The sequence below is a fragment of the Coccinella septempunctata genome, chromosome 4 (assembly GCF_907165205.1).
Source record: "Coccinella septempunctata chromosome 4, icCocSept1.1, whole genome shotgun sequence".
In the NCBI taxonomy this organism is placed as follows: Eukaryota; Metazoa; Arthropoda; class Insecta; order Coleoptera; family Coccinellidae; genus Coccinella; species Coccinella septempunctata.
This window is the reverse complement of record NC_058192.1, coordinates 732,237-750,358: the sequence shown is the minus strand read 5'-3', so window position 1 is coordinate 750,358 and position 18,122 is coordinate 732,237. Positions and strand designations below refer to the sequence as shown.

Sequence of the window (18,122 nt, the reverse complement as noted above, 5' to 3'; positions counted from 1 at the left end):
GCATAAACGCGCAAAACCAAAACGTAGCGAAGAGGTTATTAATTCGGACGAGGTAAAAACTGGGCAAGAAGAGCGCCCCCGGCACGTAACCAAACAACAATAACAATTGCCGGTCGTAATGGAGGCGGCAACGGTCATCGGGGCCGCGGTGTGCTACGGGCCTAAGATTTACAGTTGTCACATTACGCGCCGGGATACGCGGTCTAGTCCCTGGCACTTTAACGCTGAAAAAGCCCTCGATAAATTTATACGCGATAAATTACCGGCTGAATGTTAAGTATAGGTATGTGGCGAAGGTTAGAAGATACTGCCCGGGTTTCAGATGCTGGTTCTGACAGTCCGAGATGGAATATCTGCTCCAAAACAAAGATTCACACAAAGGTTCATATCTCAATTTTCACTTTCCAAATCGACCCCTCAGTAGTTAGTATGCTACACCACCTTACTGGATTCCTTACAGGGAAGAAGGGGGTGTAGAAGAAAAGATGAAATCCCAGATCACCTGGTGATAGAATGCCTTGGCATTTTTAGCCAAGGCAAAAATGCTTTGGCAATAGCGATTAGATAACCTCCAACTCGATGCAAAGAAAGTCTAGTGTTTGGTGGCTATTGGCAATCTCGTATCTCCACGAAAAAGCCTAAATCTTCAATATGCTAGAAATCGCGCTGAAAATTATTTATCGACGACACAAAACCACCCATCTCTCGAGAATGATTATCGTAATGGCAGCTCGTAAAATTGAGACTCTAATAAACGTGGAAAGATATAAAATTAGGTCGTATATCATGAGCATAACGATTTTGACGCCCGTAATCATAATTTCGATACGCGTACCATAAGCGATCATAGTCGCGCATTTTTCTACCTAGTTCGGGATACCTACTTGCAAGTCCACCAGATGATGAATCCTTGAAATACTGTGCATGATCATCGTATTACTCACAATTGTGCTAAATCGTGTATTTAGTCAAAGAGACCCAGACTCTCTGATTCAATCACAAGATGAGGAGGTGTGAGACCTTTCATCATCTCCAATGTGTTAGTTGAATACGTTTCCATTGCACAGGCAAGCCATTGCATCGAGGGCTTTCCTCTTACTGTTTTGACTCGCCTTGGCATGCCAGAGTATTGTCCATTAGTGGCTACTGGTCTCACAATCATGACATACATACATCGCAGTAGTTTTGGGTTACATCTCCAAGTTTCACCAGCCAGATTTCTACACGCCCTACACGCCTTCACTGCTTTACCAGCAGAGATCTTGCTATCTGAAGGTTTCTCTCACATATTTAACTTTAGACTTACAATGTGAACAAGGAAAAATTCCAGCCCTTACAGGAATCCTTGAGGTACCCGTGCCACAATGTTTTAAAAATGACACTAACAATTCAGAAAAAATCTCCTTTAACAATATCAATGTAACTCTTTCAGAACAATGCGAGCCAGATAGTTTCTATCAAACCGCAGAATCAAGAAGCTAAACCCTTACGTTCAAGCACAGAATTCCATAACCTACTTGACGTCTATTTCTTGAATGTTCATTGTTATTCATAAGCTTGCGACACTTTCTAGTTCTTCGGCCGATTTTTCGTAAAAAACACTCATTTCTGCGATGTCATCGCGATCGTGGGAAAACCGCTTATTTATCTACGTGATTGTATCTAAACAGAACGGTCACCGTATAGTATAAACGGTCGAGAGACTGGATCCGTCCGCACCGCGGATGACGAACGTCAAAAGAGCATAACGCAACATCAAAGTGTTAAAATCTTCATTATTTCGTCTTCCGAGGTGATGATGTCTTCATCTCGACGTAGAGATAGAGACGCTTGAGAACTGCGGAGGACGCGATTCGATTCGGGACGGCGTTTTTAGAATCCGGAAGAAACGAATTAGAAACCGACTGTCTTGATTGAGTTCTTCGCTTGCGGAAAAAAAAAGTTTCGTGTAACCGTCTCGGTCACGCGACTTTTTATGGGTCCTTCTTAGTGCGACAGTCTTGTACGGTACACTATCCCGATAACAGCATCTGTTGTTTCAAACGACTGGCTGTCACCAAAAAGTCTTTGGCTTCATCTAGACTCTAAGTTTTATGTTTAATTTATGATAAGGATAATAATATTTCCTTTTTTAGCCCTCATCTTCGCAAAAACCGATACGAGGGCATTTTTAATTATACGAAAACATTTCCATCCTAATTGCTTAAACGCCTCCAGGTGCCCATCAGGAGCCGTCTCTGGGCTCCGCTAAAGGAACGGTATACGTAGGTACACGATAGTTTGTTGCACCTTGTTAATAATGCTGACTTTGCATATATCTTCACGCTTTTTCTGACCTGAAACGAGGCACGTTTCAGTAACGCCATTAAACGCCGTGCATATGGCATTCATGACTTCAAAATTTAGACTTTTTTCGCATCTTCGCAAACGACCAAACCGTGGTAATCGAAGATCTGCGTTCATAACACGTCGGTCGTATGCCGTTTTGGAAAACCGGATGAAATCTATTTATTTTAGGAAGTCTTCTTTTATTGTTATGGCACTATCATCTGAAGAATATTCAGATCTAACTAACTAGATTTTGACATCTACGTTTTAGAATGATAGGTCTCATTTATACGTGCTGAAATTAGTCTACTAGGCTACTTCTCACAAAATATTGATGGAGCACCTGATTTCATTAAGTTCGATGCTTAGCTTGGATAAATTATACATATTTCCGATGAAAAAAAAACGTCCTGAACTAATCTGCAACCAATCAAAGGACCGGCGGCAATATTCATAGAATTTCTCTAATTTTTTACTTCTCCAAGACGGCCTAACCGAAATAAATCCGGATATCCCTGATCCTTTCCACGAAGAACTTAAATTCTACGGCGGCGTCGAGAACTTGACGAAAAATCCAGTAATTAATCGTACTCGAGGAAAACACTCATTAATTCATCACATTTTCCGGCATAATTATCTCAGCTTCAAAGGGTTGAAAGGGCCTTTGAACTAACGAAGATTTTCATTATCGGAAAGAACTCGCGATTCAATTAAATCGCCGGCTGAAGTAGCGCGCGCGCACGGGCCATCCAAATTCGTCTATGAGGTTTAATTGGAAACCTATCGATATAGTGGCGGAAATAAAAAGATTAACGAAAATAACGTTTCGTAAGTAAAAAATCTTGTCCATCTTATTAATTAGCCCGAAAGAGAGAGCAAATTTCATTTTTTCTTGCTCTATTTCATACCAAACGATGAAACAAAGCCAGAGCCAGTGCCTCCTTCCCTACGAGCAATAATTGCTGGCCTAAAAACGTAACCGATGACGTTGAGAACTTCGCAGATGGCGGGCTCACGTCCTCCGCCTTTGTTTTTTTAATTCGGTAATTAATGAAAGCGGGCGAGAAGGTGCCGAAGTTTCGTGTTAGAAAAGCATCCGAGGAACGGAACACGTTGGAGCGTGACCGATTTTGACGGTGTCTGACAAGAGTAGGATACACTCGGTTGCTTTGGATATGTGCGTGCGATAAGATGTTAATGGCTGTATCTTAACGATGGCGCTATCTTTGTTGCCTAATAAGTAATTGGTTGTGTTAAATTAAATTTCAATTAAAATATGAATGGAGAGATCTTATCTGGAACGGGCGAACATATTTCGGTTTGTGAAGACCCCGGTAGATTTACTTCACAGAACGTCGGTATAGTATACGACAATACCACAACAGCAAATTCCGAAAGCCTACATTCCTTCGATTAGATTTTCATCGTGGAAATTGCAAATTTCAATCTGCTGTTACTCCTCGCATCCAATTGGGATTTCCGGTTCTATATAATCATCGTCGGCAAGGCTTCCACCCTGGCACAAAAACTCGATTTCGAAAATCTCAATTTTTTTGGTCAAAAATGAGCAAGGGGTTAGAACCCCCTAAAATGAGCTATTTGCTACTCTGTTTGAAAATCAGGATGTTCTTTTACTGTCCTCGGATATGGAGTGCGTAGAATTTGTTTTGAAGATTCTAGAAAACCAGTTGATTCAAGAAAGAATAACACTCCAGAGAGCTCTCCGAAGTCAACTCGAAAATGAAAAGTGGAAAAACAAAACAAAAATATTTTCTCCTAAACAGGGCCAGATATTTCAAAGTTTGGTATGAAAATATAGGTTTTCGAACACGCTGAATCCATTGCGAGCAATTTCGAAAGCCTATCCCCCTTCGTTTAGATTTTCACCTTGGAAATGGAATTTTTCAAAAATTGCAATTTTCAATCTGCGATATCTCCTGTTATATTTTTATGATCCAATTGAGATTTTCGGTTATATAATCAGCGTTGCTTAGGCTTCCACCCTAGCACAAAAACTCGATTTCGAAAATCTCGATTTTTTGGGTCAAAATGAGGGTTAGGCCCCCCTAAAATGACCTATTTGCTCCTCTGTCTGAAAATGAGGATGTTCTATTACTGTCCTCGGATATGGAGTGCATAGAATTTGTTTTGAAGATTCTAGAAAACCAAACAGTTGATGATTCAATAGAGAATTACATTCCAGAGAGCTCCTCGAAGTCAACTCGAAAATGAAAAGTGGAAAAATAAAAAAAATTATTTTCTCCTTAACAGTGTCAGATATTGGAAAGTCTGGTATGAAAATATGAGTTTTCGAACACGCTGAATCTATTGCAAGCAATTTCGAAAGCCTATCTCCCTTCGTTTACATTTTCATCTTGGAAATGGCATTTTTCAAAAATTGCAATTTTCAATCTGCGATATCCCCTGTTATATTTTTATGATCCAATTGGGATTTCCGGTTATATAATCAGCGTTGCCAGGGCTCTAACACTAGTACAAAAACTCGACAGTTTAGCCAACAGCGGGGTTGAACCGCACTGCTCATCTTACACCAAAAAGGACATCGATGGTCAAAGTTCCGACGAAATATCCACGATCAGATTGATGAAGAGAAATTTGTCATTACGAGGAGGAAGAACATACGAACAACGGCTAATCGAGAAGGACACCTCCGGCCGTGGCCACAATCTGTTATCGAAAATATCCATCTAAATAAGCAGGGAACTAACGGAGGAGGTTTCACGCGGCGGCAAATAATTTTGATGAGTTCTGGTTACGGTCAGATTACAGGTAGGTGTGAAACTCCAACCTTCTGGCAGTGACTCGGCGGTTTGCTGAGGCGGTATCAATTAAAATCGACGACAGCTGTACCAGGAACCCATCGAGGAATCGATAGCACACTGCTGCGTATACTGTTGAAGGTGAAGAAAATGCCTGGGAATTTTCCATGACGAAAATCAATCCGAGCACTACTATTATATAGCGATCTTAGGGAAACCGTGGATATATGTTACCTAGTTTATGCCCCAGGAGATAAGAAATGTCTGTTCCACCCCATTTTCGAATAGTCCACAGCTCAAGTTGAGAGTCTTCCCAAGAATATGCATAAAAACGCCTGGGTTGAAATCCTGATGGTACTCTATGATGCTTGAAGTTCTGCCACTGGTTGGAACTCCTAATAAATAGTCGCAATCCTAAAATTTCTGGTCCAAAGCATTTTTTTTTGCACTGGCCCCGTTATGGCGAGGCATTTCATCAGCAGGTGATCTAGAATCTCTTCTTCTTTTCCAGAGAGCAGTATCTGCCTGACCCAATGGCGACAATGCCTTGTGAGGTATCCGCAATAAGGAAATTCTTGCTAAGATTCAGCTACTTCTCAGATCTAGCAGTGTTCAAGTCCCAAAGGAACTTCTTGAAATGATAGAGCCTCGGAAGATTTCGCCATTTCTTTTGGATTTTTGATATTTTGATAGCTAGGAATATCTGATCCATTTCAGGTTACTTCGACACGATTGAATCCAACGCTTCGAGACTCGAGTCCGATGTACTAATTCCTCCTACGTCAATTTCGCTAAATGCTAATTCCTGAAAAGAAATCGCAGCAACAAATCTCAACGACACCTCATGCGTGTCTGCCCAGAATCAATCTCGACGCCGTTGACGCGAACCACGATCGTTATCTTCGGCAATTTTTTACGCGGGGCATTTCTCAACAGTCACTTCCAGCGTTGGGCAAGAGGTAGCAATTAATGTCAACCGGGCGTATATTATAATGAAGAGCTATTATTTCAACGTCATCACGTCAGGTGGTAGTTATAATTTCATGATGCATGGATTCGTTATGTTATGAGTCAATTCTCGGTTCGGGGGTGAAAAATTTTCTTCGGATTGATGGATTCGGGTAACATATTCGGGGTGGAAATGGACTATTGTACGTCTTATTTACTGCACTATATACTAGTTTTTGACATCTTTCTGAAATCAGTGAGTAGAAGAAGAGCACCCAGACCTTTCCTGCTGATCTTGGCTCAAATAGCCAAGACATTTCCAGGGAATCCTTTGAGAATATTCTCTATTCCCAGACAAGCACAGTATCCTGTTTTGCCTGCACTCAGGAACGGTCCATTTCACATGCGATGCAGATATTGATGTGATGATCAACAATCCAAGCACCAGACCCTGTAGACATCACAGAGCCTATGATTCCCCTAAGATGGTGGTTTGATGTAGACCATTGATCTCTATCATGGACATGCCGTATCAATTCGGCATCACGGGCATTCTGGAAGCTAAAGGAGTGTTTCGAAATCACGACCTCAATCTGAAGACCAAGACAGCTGTTTACAAAGCAGTCGTCCTCTCAACGCTTCTTCACGGAAGCGAAAGCTGGACGCCTTACAGGCGACATATTAAACAGCTTGGACAAACGCAACAACGTCATCTAAGACAGATAATGCACATCAGATGGTTCCACAAAGTTTCGAATGCAGAAGTTTTGCAACGCGCGAGTTGTACAACAATTGAGACTCGAGTATCGAGGGCCCGACTCAGATGGAGCGGCCACATCCCGAGGATGCAAGACACAAGACTCCCCAAAATAGCTCTGTATGGCGAATTGACAGAGAGAGCCCGGAAACCAGGAGGCCAGTATAAGCGGTTTAAGGATACACTACATCAATCCCTAAAATCAGTTTATGCCAATCATAACTGGGAACAACTAGCGTTAGACAGGTCACAGTGGAGGTCTATGGTGCCCAGTTATAATGGAGACTCGAGAAGGATACAGCGGCGGCCAGATCTGGTTGGTGACTATCCATGCCCTCAGTGTGGAAGGATTTGTAGGTCACGGTTGGGTCTCTTCAGTCACAGGAGGGCACACAGTCACAATTAGCCCCAAGAAATTATAAGTCTGTTCTTTTTTTATGTCTTTTTGTAGTTTAATTCCCGGTAACGGGATACATCAATGAATTAATGAATGAATTATGGACAATCATCCTATAGGGTTTGTCCAAGCAGAACATGGTGTTCTTTCTGGATTCTCTAGTTCCACCTCCGTGACAACGAGGCGCATATGAGGAATACTCAGCAGACCCTGGAGGTAGATCTTAACAGGATGTCACCTGTCACACTCACTTGATATATCACACTTCACATTTTTGTCCAGGGAGAGGCAAGACTAGCAACCCACAGGCTCCACCACCTTACCGTAAATGAGCCTGACAAACTCACTTTCGTGCCCAGTCGTCTGTCAGCCCAACTGGAGGCTGACGAGGTGATGGGCATGAGAACTGATCAAATAATCACTAGAACCAGCACTGATGGAACATTCGTTTCTCTGATTCCAAGCAGAGACGAATGACTCCGTCACAAGGAATTCTATTTACAAGGACCTTGCTGGTTTACTGATGGCTCCAAAACCAGTCAGGGATCTGAAGCCGGAGTCTACAGCCGTAGACCGCTGACTAAACTCAGTGCTAGTCTGGGAAAGTCGGCGACAGCTTTTCAGGCAGAAATCTTCGCCATTGATCTGTGCGCAAGCCATTTACTTGACAGTGGTTGGGCGGGCAGATCAATAAAAATCCTAACGGATAGTCAAGCTGCGATTAAATCTCTCGCGGCAGACAAATGCAACTCGGCACAGGTATTTGAATGCAGATCTTAACTCACCAAATTGGGAAGTTCAAACAGACTGCAACTGATTTGGGTACCTGGACACTCTGGCTTCAATGGCAACGATGCATCGGATGCTCTAGCCAGAGAAGGCGCTTATTGGCCCGGAACCCAGTATAGGAATTTCTAATACCTTAATCAGGGACTGAAACAACAGCTGGATAAGGCAAAAGGTCCTGGAGCACTGGCGCAACCGTCCTGGACTGCGTCACTCGCATAGGGCTATTTCAGTGCCTCCCAGCCCAGACACCAGTCGCTGGATAGAATTTTCTAGAACTAATCTGAGATCTATAACAGCGGTTTTCACAGGACACTGCAGACTCAGAGCCCACCTCAAAAAAGTCAGCATCGTCAATGACCCGCTCTGCAGACTCTGCTTAGAGGAGGACGAAACAATTGAGCATATCCTCTGTGACTGCCCGGCGGCAGACAGGGTCAGACATGGAGTTTTCGGCTCTCCGAAGATGATCCTAGAGGAACTCAAGAATCACTCCCCCTCCGACATCATCTCCTTTTTGGGCAGGATGGGACTGTAGGGAGAGATCTAGCTCTATGAGCTTGTCTGTGTGCTAGAATAGACCGCTTGGTCGCAGTGGCAGGTTTGGGTTTATCCGTCCAACACACCCAGCAATCAGTAATCAGTAATCACTTGACATAATCGACGCGTAATCATGACAGCCAAGATGGCGTACAATTCTAAACCCACCCTCCACCCTCGGCGGAAGAAACTGAAGCTTCATCTAAGGATTTCCTCGGCATCATCCCTCGGTCATTAATTTTCAAAAATGCACTTCTTCCCCGGCAGTTAGGACGCGATCTCAGCCGTGGCTTAAACCCTCGCTACCCCCTAGTCTATCGACGGCGCTCGCTCGCCCACCCGTGCGATATTTATATTCCCGCGGTGATTGACAGCAACGGACCGAATTATTCGACGAAACCGCCGCCGCCGCCGCCGCGGCGGTTGAAACTGTGGCCTCTGAAGTTGCCGCCCCTCCGCGTCCCGCGTCGCCGGGGGAGCCAGCAGCAGCAGCAGCCGCCGCTCGTTATTTCGCCTATGCGGGATCCCCCCGTCCCGTAAGAGGTTTACCGTCGTCGTGATCCGGACCGCGACGAGTTATCGAAACCGCTCGGCTGACTTGTCAAAGAGAGCCCTCTCGACTTTTTTCCCTCGGACGGATACCGATTTTCGAGTAATCACCGAAACGATAGTTCCCCGCGAGATACGCCCCGTTTCTATCTTGATACTCAAATATAAAGGGAGAAGATGCTGGGACTTCCACGCAGAGATTCATCTTTTCCAAACTCCGAATATTCGAACTCAACAAAGATGATTTCCTTCGGGGAGCGAAGCAGCGTCGGATGAGTTCAGTATTTGGATGGGTGATCGATCTGATTATGAACAAGCTGAAGTTTTTCTAGTTATTCCTATATATTTCAACCTTTAATCGAAATTAAGAAATTGAAGGCTAGAAATCGGGATTATTTTGACCAAACACATAACAATAAAAGCACGACTCTTTACGTATACCATACACCAATAAATCGATCTATGTAAAGCAAAATTCAGGTAATATTCCTCATCTGGCACAGATTTATTAATCCTACAACTGTTTATTTGATAACAGAGTCCGATTGATGAGTTCCCAAGGGTCATTGTAAGAGCTGTAGTGGTAGCAGATAAGCATGGAAGGGCTCTATGTGTCCCTTAGGGTCTAAAGTTTCAGTCGGCGCCATAAACGCGACCTTGCGGACGTTTTCCACAATTTGAACGCAGTGAATCCACGTCAACTCCATGAAAGATCACTCCACTCGCAGTGTAGCATGCTGTGTCACAGTTCAGAGTGATAGACGCTTATTTTTTCGAAGTTTCGATGTTGGAAACCTTCCTACAGCCCGAATCAAAGAAACATGCTGATTGCTGAAGAACTATAGATCCGGGTGACATCTGGTTTCACCAGGCTCTAATTTCAAACTGTTTTTAGATAGATGTTCCCGTGGCCAGCGCGCTCACCTGATTTTAGCATTTGCGACTTCTTCCTTTGGGTCTACCCTGAAGATAAGATCTTCAAACATCGCTAACGCTTCCTTTCACAACTCGAGCAGAGCCATACCTCTCGCTATGTGTCGAAAAGCGTTGGAAATTTCCGGAATTGACTACAAAAGTTCATCGCTGCTAAGGCCGCCGTTTTTCTTGAAGTTTTTATAGACTTCTGAAACTCGGTTCAGGTTCTATGGTTGAAACCATAGTAACGTAATCCCAGTAGTGCCAATCGAGATGCAGAAACAAACCCCTATCTTCAAAGATAGACGAGATACCCCCGCAAAAGTACCAAAAATGAGACACCCTGTACAAGGTGGGCAAATTTCGATGTTTTAGCACTACAGTTTTTAAACCAGAGGAGATATACAAAATCTGACACCCCATTCTCGTTCTCTTTTTCTGAGAAACTAACAATAGTAGTAGTCGTTTTTGGCCACTTTCTTTTGTTTTCGAGTTATAAGCAAAAAGTGGAAAAATGGCGATATCGAAATAAATTTATATCTCCGCTAATATTGATGATAGGGCTCTGAAATTGAAACATTATATAGGCACTTTTTTACGTAGAATCCAGTGGAGTGCTCGCCTTTTTAGCAGGATTTTTAATTACGAAGCTATGACCCAAAGTTATGTTTTTTTAAATGGGAACACTAGTTTTCTGTGCAATTTTTTGAAAGCTTAATTTTTACTGATTTCAAAAATATATAACATCATATGATTTGTATCAATATAAATAATAGAAAATGGTCAAAAACCTTTTTTCTCAATATTTCTGGTTTCAACTTTTGATGAGCATAGAAAAATATAGCATCGTATGATTACCAGTGTCTCTTTTTATAAGTCCTTTCATTATTATGAAAATTTATGAAATATATCTTGATTTAAATTTTGTGAAAATTGGTAAAAAGCATAGAAAGAATGACATTGCCGGAAGGAGACTGCTTTTGTTATAGGAAACTCTATTTTTCTGTGCTTGTCAAAAGTTGAAACTATAGAAATATTGGGAAAAAGTGTTTTTGACCATTTTCTATTATTTATATTGATACAAACCATATTATGTTATATATTTTTGAAGTCAGTAAAAATCAAGCTTTCAAAAAATTGCACAGAAAACTAGTGTTCCCATTTAAAAAAACATAACTTTGGGTAATAGCTTCGTAATTAAAAATCCTGCTAAAAATGCGAGCACGCCACTGGATTCTACGGAAAAAAGTGCCTGTATAATGTTTCAATTTCAGAGCTCTATCATCGTATTAGCGGAGATATAAATTTATTTCGATATCGCCATTTTTCCAATTTTTGCTTATAACTCGAAAACAAAAGAAAGTGGCCAAAAATGACTACTACTCTTGTAAGTTTCTCAGAAAAAGAGAACGAGAATGGGGTATCTCTGGTTTGAAAGCTGTAGTGCTAAAACATCGACATTTGCCCACCCTGTACATTCACTCCATAATTTGCCAATTTCCGAAATTTTGCTGGATGTCGACAGTCCTGTTACTAGATCACCAATCGCCCAATTCGAATCAGAATCAAAAATATCGATCCGGAATAAAGTAGCGTATAAAAAATCCAATTCATTAGCGGCAATATACCGGGACCGTTCTCCGGTCCGGGATTAGAACTGGCCACAAAGTCCAGGGGCAATCCAATAAATCCGATCCTCTCCTACTACCCCCATAATCAATTAATCCATAAGTCAGTGTCCTTTGCGACGACGACGGACGGATATTAAAAAGGGGCTTCCCCCGTGTATTCGACTTATTTCGCCGTTCGAGATGACATCCTCTTTTTAGGATCAAATCGGCTGTCTGATGGTAGATCCACCGACGATTTCAATTAAACCGGGAGGACGGATCGGAATGAGCCGGGCCGAACAATGGACCATCTCGACTCGATGCTCTGCCTGGCCCCCCTACAATGGAATTATGAGACTACACACTTTTATGCCAACGGCCGGATATTTCCAGGTTTTCGCCCGCCTGTTCCGGTCGTGGTTATATTGCCAGAATGTAATTATCGAATTTCGAACCGAAATTGACCCATCAGACGAATGTCCGAATAAGTTTATCCCAGAAATTTCGAACTCTAAGTTCAGAAGGCTTAGATGGAAAGTTTCAGGGTAGGTTTAGGGTCGAAATGTACTAGGCAAGTTCGATAATTGGAAAATTCGCTGGATTGAAGACATTTTTACTTGTTTTCCATTCAAGAATTATTGACTTCTAAGGTGAATGTGGAGAATATGTTGGTAATGGACCATTCAATCAGATTTTGTCTATTTCGAGTTCCTGAATTCAGGTTGATATTGGCAATAAACACTGACATAGATAAAATACATATACAGAATGAGTCTTGACTTGTACATATATTTTAACAGTAGATTCTTGGGGTCAAAATAACACTTTTCCATTAACATTTTTTCCGATTTGGTCTAGATAAAAAGATATTGCCATTTCAGTTTTCACCACTTCTGGAAAAACAACACTGAGAAAATCATTGTATCAATTTTCAGTGCCCATTCATTTGCTCTTCTAGATTATGTTCTTATATTTCAGTTCTGCGATTGAAACTACAGAAATTATTTGAGATCTTTTGTGACTGAATATCTAGCTGTGTCTGGACTTTCAAGGCTTAATGGGATATCATTAATTCTTGAATGGGCTATAGATATTTTCGTGCGAAATCTTTTTATATAGAGTTAGGCCTTCATTCATTCATTGCTGTATCCCGATACCGGGAATTACACTACAAGAAGACATAAAAAAGAACAGACTTATAATTTCTTAGGGCTAATTGCGACTGTGTGCCCTCCTGTGACTGAAGAGACCCAACCGTGCCCGACAGATCCTTCCACACTCCGGGCATGGATAGTCACCAACCAGAGTCTGCATTATAACTGTGGACCAAAGACCTCCACTGTGATCTGTCTAACGCTAGTTGTTCCCAGTTATGATTGTCATTAACTGATTTCAGGGATTGATGTAGTGTATCCTTAAACCGCTTATACTGGCCTCCTGGTTTTCGGGCTCCCTCTGTGAATTCGCCATACAGAGCTATTTTGGGGAGTCTTGTGTCTTGCATCCTCAGAATGTAGCCGCTCCATCTGAGTCGGGCCCTCGTTACTCGAGTCTCAATTGTTGTACAACTCGCGCGTTGCAAAACTTCTGCATTCGAAACTTTGTGGAACCATCTGATGTGCATTATCTGTCTTAGATGACGTTGTTGCGTTTGTTCAAGCTGTTCAATATGTCGCCTGTAGGGCGTCCAGCTTTCGCTTCTTCAAAGAAGCGTTGGGAGGATTACTGCTTTGTAAACAGCTTCTTCAGAGTTAGGTCTATGCCTAACTTGGCCCAATCTTCACTCTTTTGCCACTTTTGTCAAACATTACTTATATGACATTAGACTTCTGACAAGTTGTTTTGTCATCTGCTTACTTTTCAAACTCGCGTCTAAAACAATGGCGTTCTACCTTCAATAGATACATGGTTTTCGTGTTTGTTAGGGCGCTGGATACAGGATTCTGCAAAATTTAAAGAGCTAATTTTTGAACTGTGCTGTGATCTCTATAGTCTGTAGCCAACTACCGTTGACGGTGTCCCAAAAACTGGGAATTTGTTAGGTAACAAAATCCTGGCTGCAATATCGACTAGAAAAGCCTCCTTCCTGCTTGATCATAGATGAAAAAATATTTCACCGTAACGTGACAAGCTCCCCCTTAGGCTTTTCCCCCCGCACGTCGATGACAGATTGATCTCGAAAACGTATCCTTGGAAACCCCACTCGGCATCGTCAGGTACGACGAGACCTGCCTTCCCCCCATGCAGGAATGTCCGTCGCATCCGGCGTCCCGGTAGGTTCTGAGATCGGATCGACGCGCCGCGACGCGCTCTTGTTTTAGCTCATTGGGTCCGACCGGACGCCCGGCTAGCGCCGCAATCGATACCGTCGCCGTCCGACCAATCGCTGAGCGTCGAGAACCGGCCTTCTTTTGTCTCGGCGCCCTCCAGAACAATGGAGGACCGACGACGTCGTCTTGTGTGTGTGTGTTTATCTATCTCGCACGTGAGCCTTCTACAACTTGCGAACTATTCGTTCGATTGACCCAATGAACTCGTGAGCGAAACACGTTTAGGATCTCACCTGTTTCGTTTATTGTATTCATCAAAAGTGACGTAGGCCAATTCAATCTGTCAAAATTGAACGAACTTTTGAGAAAACAGCATTGAAAAACACACTTTTTGTCCTGATTAACAGCCACTAGAAAATCAAAGACAAAACTCCATTCTATACTACTGATAAAGTATATAAGATATAAGATATACAACTTGCTACCTTTCAGATGGAACACAATATAACTGTCCTTATGTGATAGGTGAGAGACCTTCTTTCCACCCTGTACATACATACTTCCAGATAAAAATGAAATTGGCAATCATCACGAAAAAGTGCTCCGGACAAAATTACACCAAGATTATCACCAGAAGTATAAGAAGTTTTAGTACTAAATTCATGAATTTGTAGTCAGAATTTCCTGAAATATGTATTAATCAATTCAACAGATCTAATGCTGACCTCTTTGAAATTATTATTATTATAGAATAGGACAAAAAAATCCAACTCGAAAGAAATCAAAGCACCAATGACCAACACAATTTTTTTTCTTCGGGAAAGGCCCTGATATCAACGTATACCCGAATTTATTAGGCATCAATATTTGTATTCCAGACTGGCCTTGTGCAATCGATACTTGTCGAGGACGTTCAGCACGACAAAAGACGTCGACAATGGGGGCCTGTGTCACTCTCAGGCCCAACGAGCACTATTGTGATTATGACTGGCGATTATGCGGAAAACACTATTAATGAACAACGTTGTTCTTTTGCGAGCATCTCGTCGAGGTGATAACAATACCCGAGCCACGCGATGATTATCCAATTACCGACGCAGTTTACAGAAATTAGTCGATAACGACTCGGATTACGTAAAATGCGAGGAGGAAAAAATGTTCCAGTCTCTTTCCGAAGCTCGCCATATATTCTCCAGGTGCAAATTGGTGGAGGCACTCAACACGTGAAGGTATACGATCCCAGAATGGAGAATCCTGGTTCTCTATCCCTCTCCTGAAGGAAGTTACAGTTTTTCAAGGCTTGTTTTTCCAAAACTATTATCTACATCCTTTGCAACACGTATCGAATGATTCCCAACTCGACGACGGTCAGTGCATCATTCGGAATTCTAATGAATTCGTACACGTGAACGCATCGTCCGTATCTGATCGATTCCATCATGTGGAAGCGAGCCTTTATCTCACATCACTCTGACGTCAGTTGGACCAACGAAACGAGCACGTGTTCTTTACAATGTTCTCTGGTCACGTTCATCGCCATGAAATACAAATGTCTAATATATTTTATCGTTGTTAATCATATAATCCTTTCCGCTCTTCTATTTATAACCGTCAGTCTCAATTATTCTACTGTGTGTTTTTGGTCACCCTGATCTTTTTCAACGAAGAACGAATGTTATTTATTTCATTGACATGAATACTGAAATACCTTTCTTTTATTTCAGATTGAAAACACAAGTGGAAGACTTCTTGGAGCTACAATAGGGAATCCTGAATCCCACCATAGTCAATGATGTGTCATTTTATTGAACCAATAAATATAAATTCAAAGATCACCTCGTTTTTATATAGAAACACCCAGGAAGAAGTGAAACGACAGATATTTCTAAATCCAAAACAATGACTACACTTTTACTCGAAAAAAGTGACAAAATTCATGATTATAAGAAAATTATTCGAAGAATTTTCCGTTTCTCGAAGGTTCATAAAATTTTCAAGCATTCTAATTCTTATAAGGTGGCAAATGGAGTTCAATTGATAATAAATGTCCCATTCACTGTCTCATAATTTATTAAATCCACCTATAGAAAGAATTGGCATATGTCAACCGCGTCTATCTCATCCTTTTAGGATAATTTCCGTATAGGTTGTCGAAATTGATGTTAAGCACACACCGGTTATGTTTACTCGACTATGACTGGCACGTGCCACATTTGAAATTTCATGTGTTTTATTATGAACCCCATTTTTTCTGTTTGCCAAGTGAGTATTTTTCGTGCCTCCGATATTATTGTGGGTAAATAGACTGAGAATTGAATAAAATATGTGGAAGTCACCTTGAATTTTTGTATCCCAATACATATAGAAGAATTCTTCGATAAAAAATCGTAAGTAAAAATTATTCTCAGAGGGTGAAAGAAATAATGATTATTCAATGACATGCGGGACTATTATCGATCGAAAGAATTCGAAATATCCGACAAATGGATTGAAGGATGGTCGGATATTTTGACACACCTGCAACTTCCTCTGCCTCTGAACTTACCCAGCGATTCTACCAAATCATTTCATTACGATTTCCATACAGGAACGTATAAATTTTAGCTGGATGTGAATTCGATAAATTATAACCCTTAATTACTTATTTATGCATAAAGTCGGAATATTTATTCCACCGTCCGGTTTTTAATAACCAGTATAAATAATATTACTTATATGCCACACACATTTTTATGCCACTCGAATTTATCACGTTTTTATTCGGAATTTCTGGTGCCGTCCTGGGCGTCAGCTCTCTTGGCTTTAATTGCCGAAGAATGTTAGCGATGATAACGTTTAAATGATTAATCCAGACTATGGTTGTAGGGAAGTCTTTGAAATCTATAAAAAATCGAATTGATCTTGAAGATTCATCTGAGTATTCTCTAGATAGCAACAGCTATAGGTTTGATATGTGAAATTTGTGAATTGTCACCTTCATATACGAGCTGAAATCGTCGCAAATTCAAGACAATAACAGATCGTTCATTATTAGTCTCCATGTCCACTGAAATTAATTCGATATCACAGTAGCGGAGAGAATTAATTCAGGAGCGCTTTTAAAATTCAAAAGTGTTCCTGACATTAACACCACAACAACATGGAATTAAGATTTCCTCCTATCATTTATATCCCCCGTCGAGGCATGCAAGAGATAACGTATGTACTTGTCAGGAGATTTACATACCGGTTTTTTATTTATGTGGAAGGTTGCTGCACAGAGAGCTTCTTCGGCGAGGGATGGTCAATTCTTTGCTTGTAGAGCCGTGTTGCGTACAGCTCTCCATCCAATTCCAAATGAACTCCATCAGTATCTGGGATGGTTTTTTGATCATCTTGTCCTTGGAAAGAATCACTGGGTTGAATCAAATTGGAAAAGATTTATGTATCCTAGTTGAAAGTCTCGTCAACGAGATTTATAGTTTGAAAACCCAAAAATCAATTGTATCTGGTTGCGTGTTTATGTGGTTTTACTGACATAATGGTTCTACAACCAACCATTTCTCAACCAACTCTGGAATAAAACAAGGCTGCGTATTAGCGCCTTTACTGTTCGATATTTTCGCCATAGCTGTATCGATAATTGCTGACATGAGTTTGCCTGTAAGAGGTGTTGGAATAAGATTCAGATTTGATGGAGGCCTGTTTAACCTGAAGCGCCTCAGAGCAAAAACCCGTACCAAGTCACTGAACTTCAATATGCAGACGACTGTTCACTTATCGCTAACAGCTCAGAGGATCTACAGATAATGTTGGACACCCATAAACAGAAATACGAAGCTTTAGGCCTTAGACTCAATATCGACAAAACCAAAATCCTGCTAAGTCCGCCAAAAAGCCTTCAAATAGATATCAGCCTGTAGAATGAAACTCTAGAACAGGTCGAGCAGTTCAAATACTTGGGAAGCTTCATAAATACTATAGGGCTAACCTAGATACGGAAATACAAAACCGTATAAATTCGGCATCACGGGCATTCTGGAAGCTGAAGTACAGAGTGTATCAAAATCACGACCTCAATCTGAGGACCAAGACAGCTGTTTACAAAGCAGTCGTCCTCCCAACGCTTCCTCACGGAAGCGAAAGCTGGACGCCCTACAGGCGACATATTAAACAGCTTGAACAAACGCAACAACGTCATCTAAGACAGATAATGCACATCAGATGGTTCCACAAAGTTTCGAATGCAGAAGTCTTGCAACG

The 18,122-nt window shown here is 41.5% G+C and overlaps 1 protein-coding gene and 1 long non-coding RNA gene across 2 annotated transcripts in view; one reads left to right on the top strand and one right to left on the bottom strand.

Annotated features, from left to right (window-relative positions):
- LOC123311943 (transcription factor Sox-2-like) overlaps window positions 1-15,715 on the top strand; it is a 78,002-nt gene extending 62,287 nt beyond the window's left edge. Inside the window, exon 2 of the transcript XR_006537559.1 lies at window positions 15,605-15,715. The gene's annotated coding sequence lies outside the window, so the exon portion shown is untranslated. The remainder of the gene's footprint in view (window positions 1-15,604) is intronic.
- Window positions 1-17,255, bottom strand: part of LOC123311944 — a 114,700-nt gene extending 97,445 nt beyond the window's left edge. The window contains exon 1 of the long non-coding RNA XR_006537560.1: window positions 17,107-17,255. This is a non-coding gene — a long non-coding RNA (uncharacterized LOC123311944). The remainder of the gene's footprint in view (window positions 1-17,106) is intronic.
- Window positions 17,256-18,122: the final 867 nt, after the last annotated feature.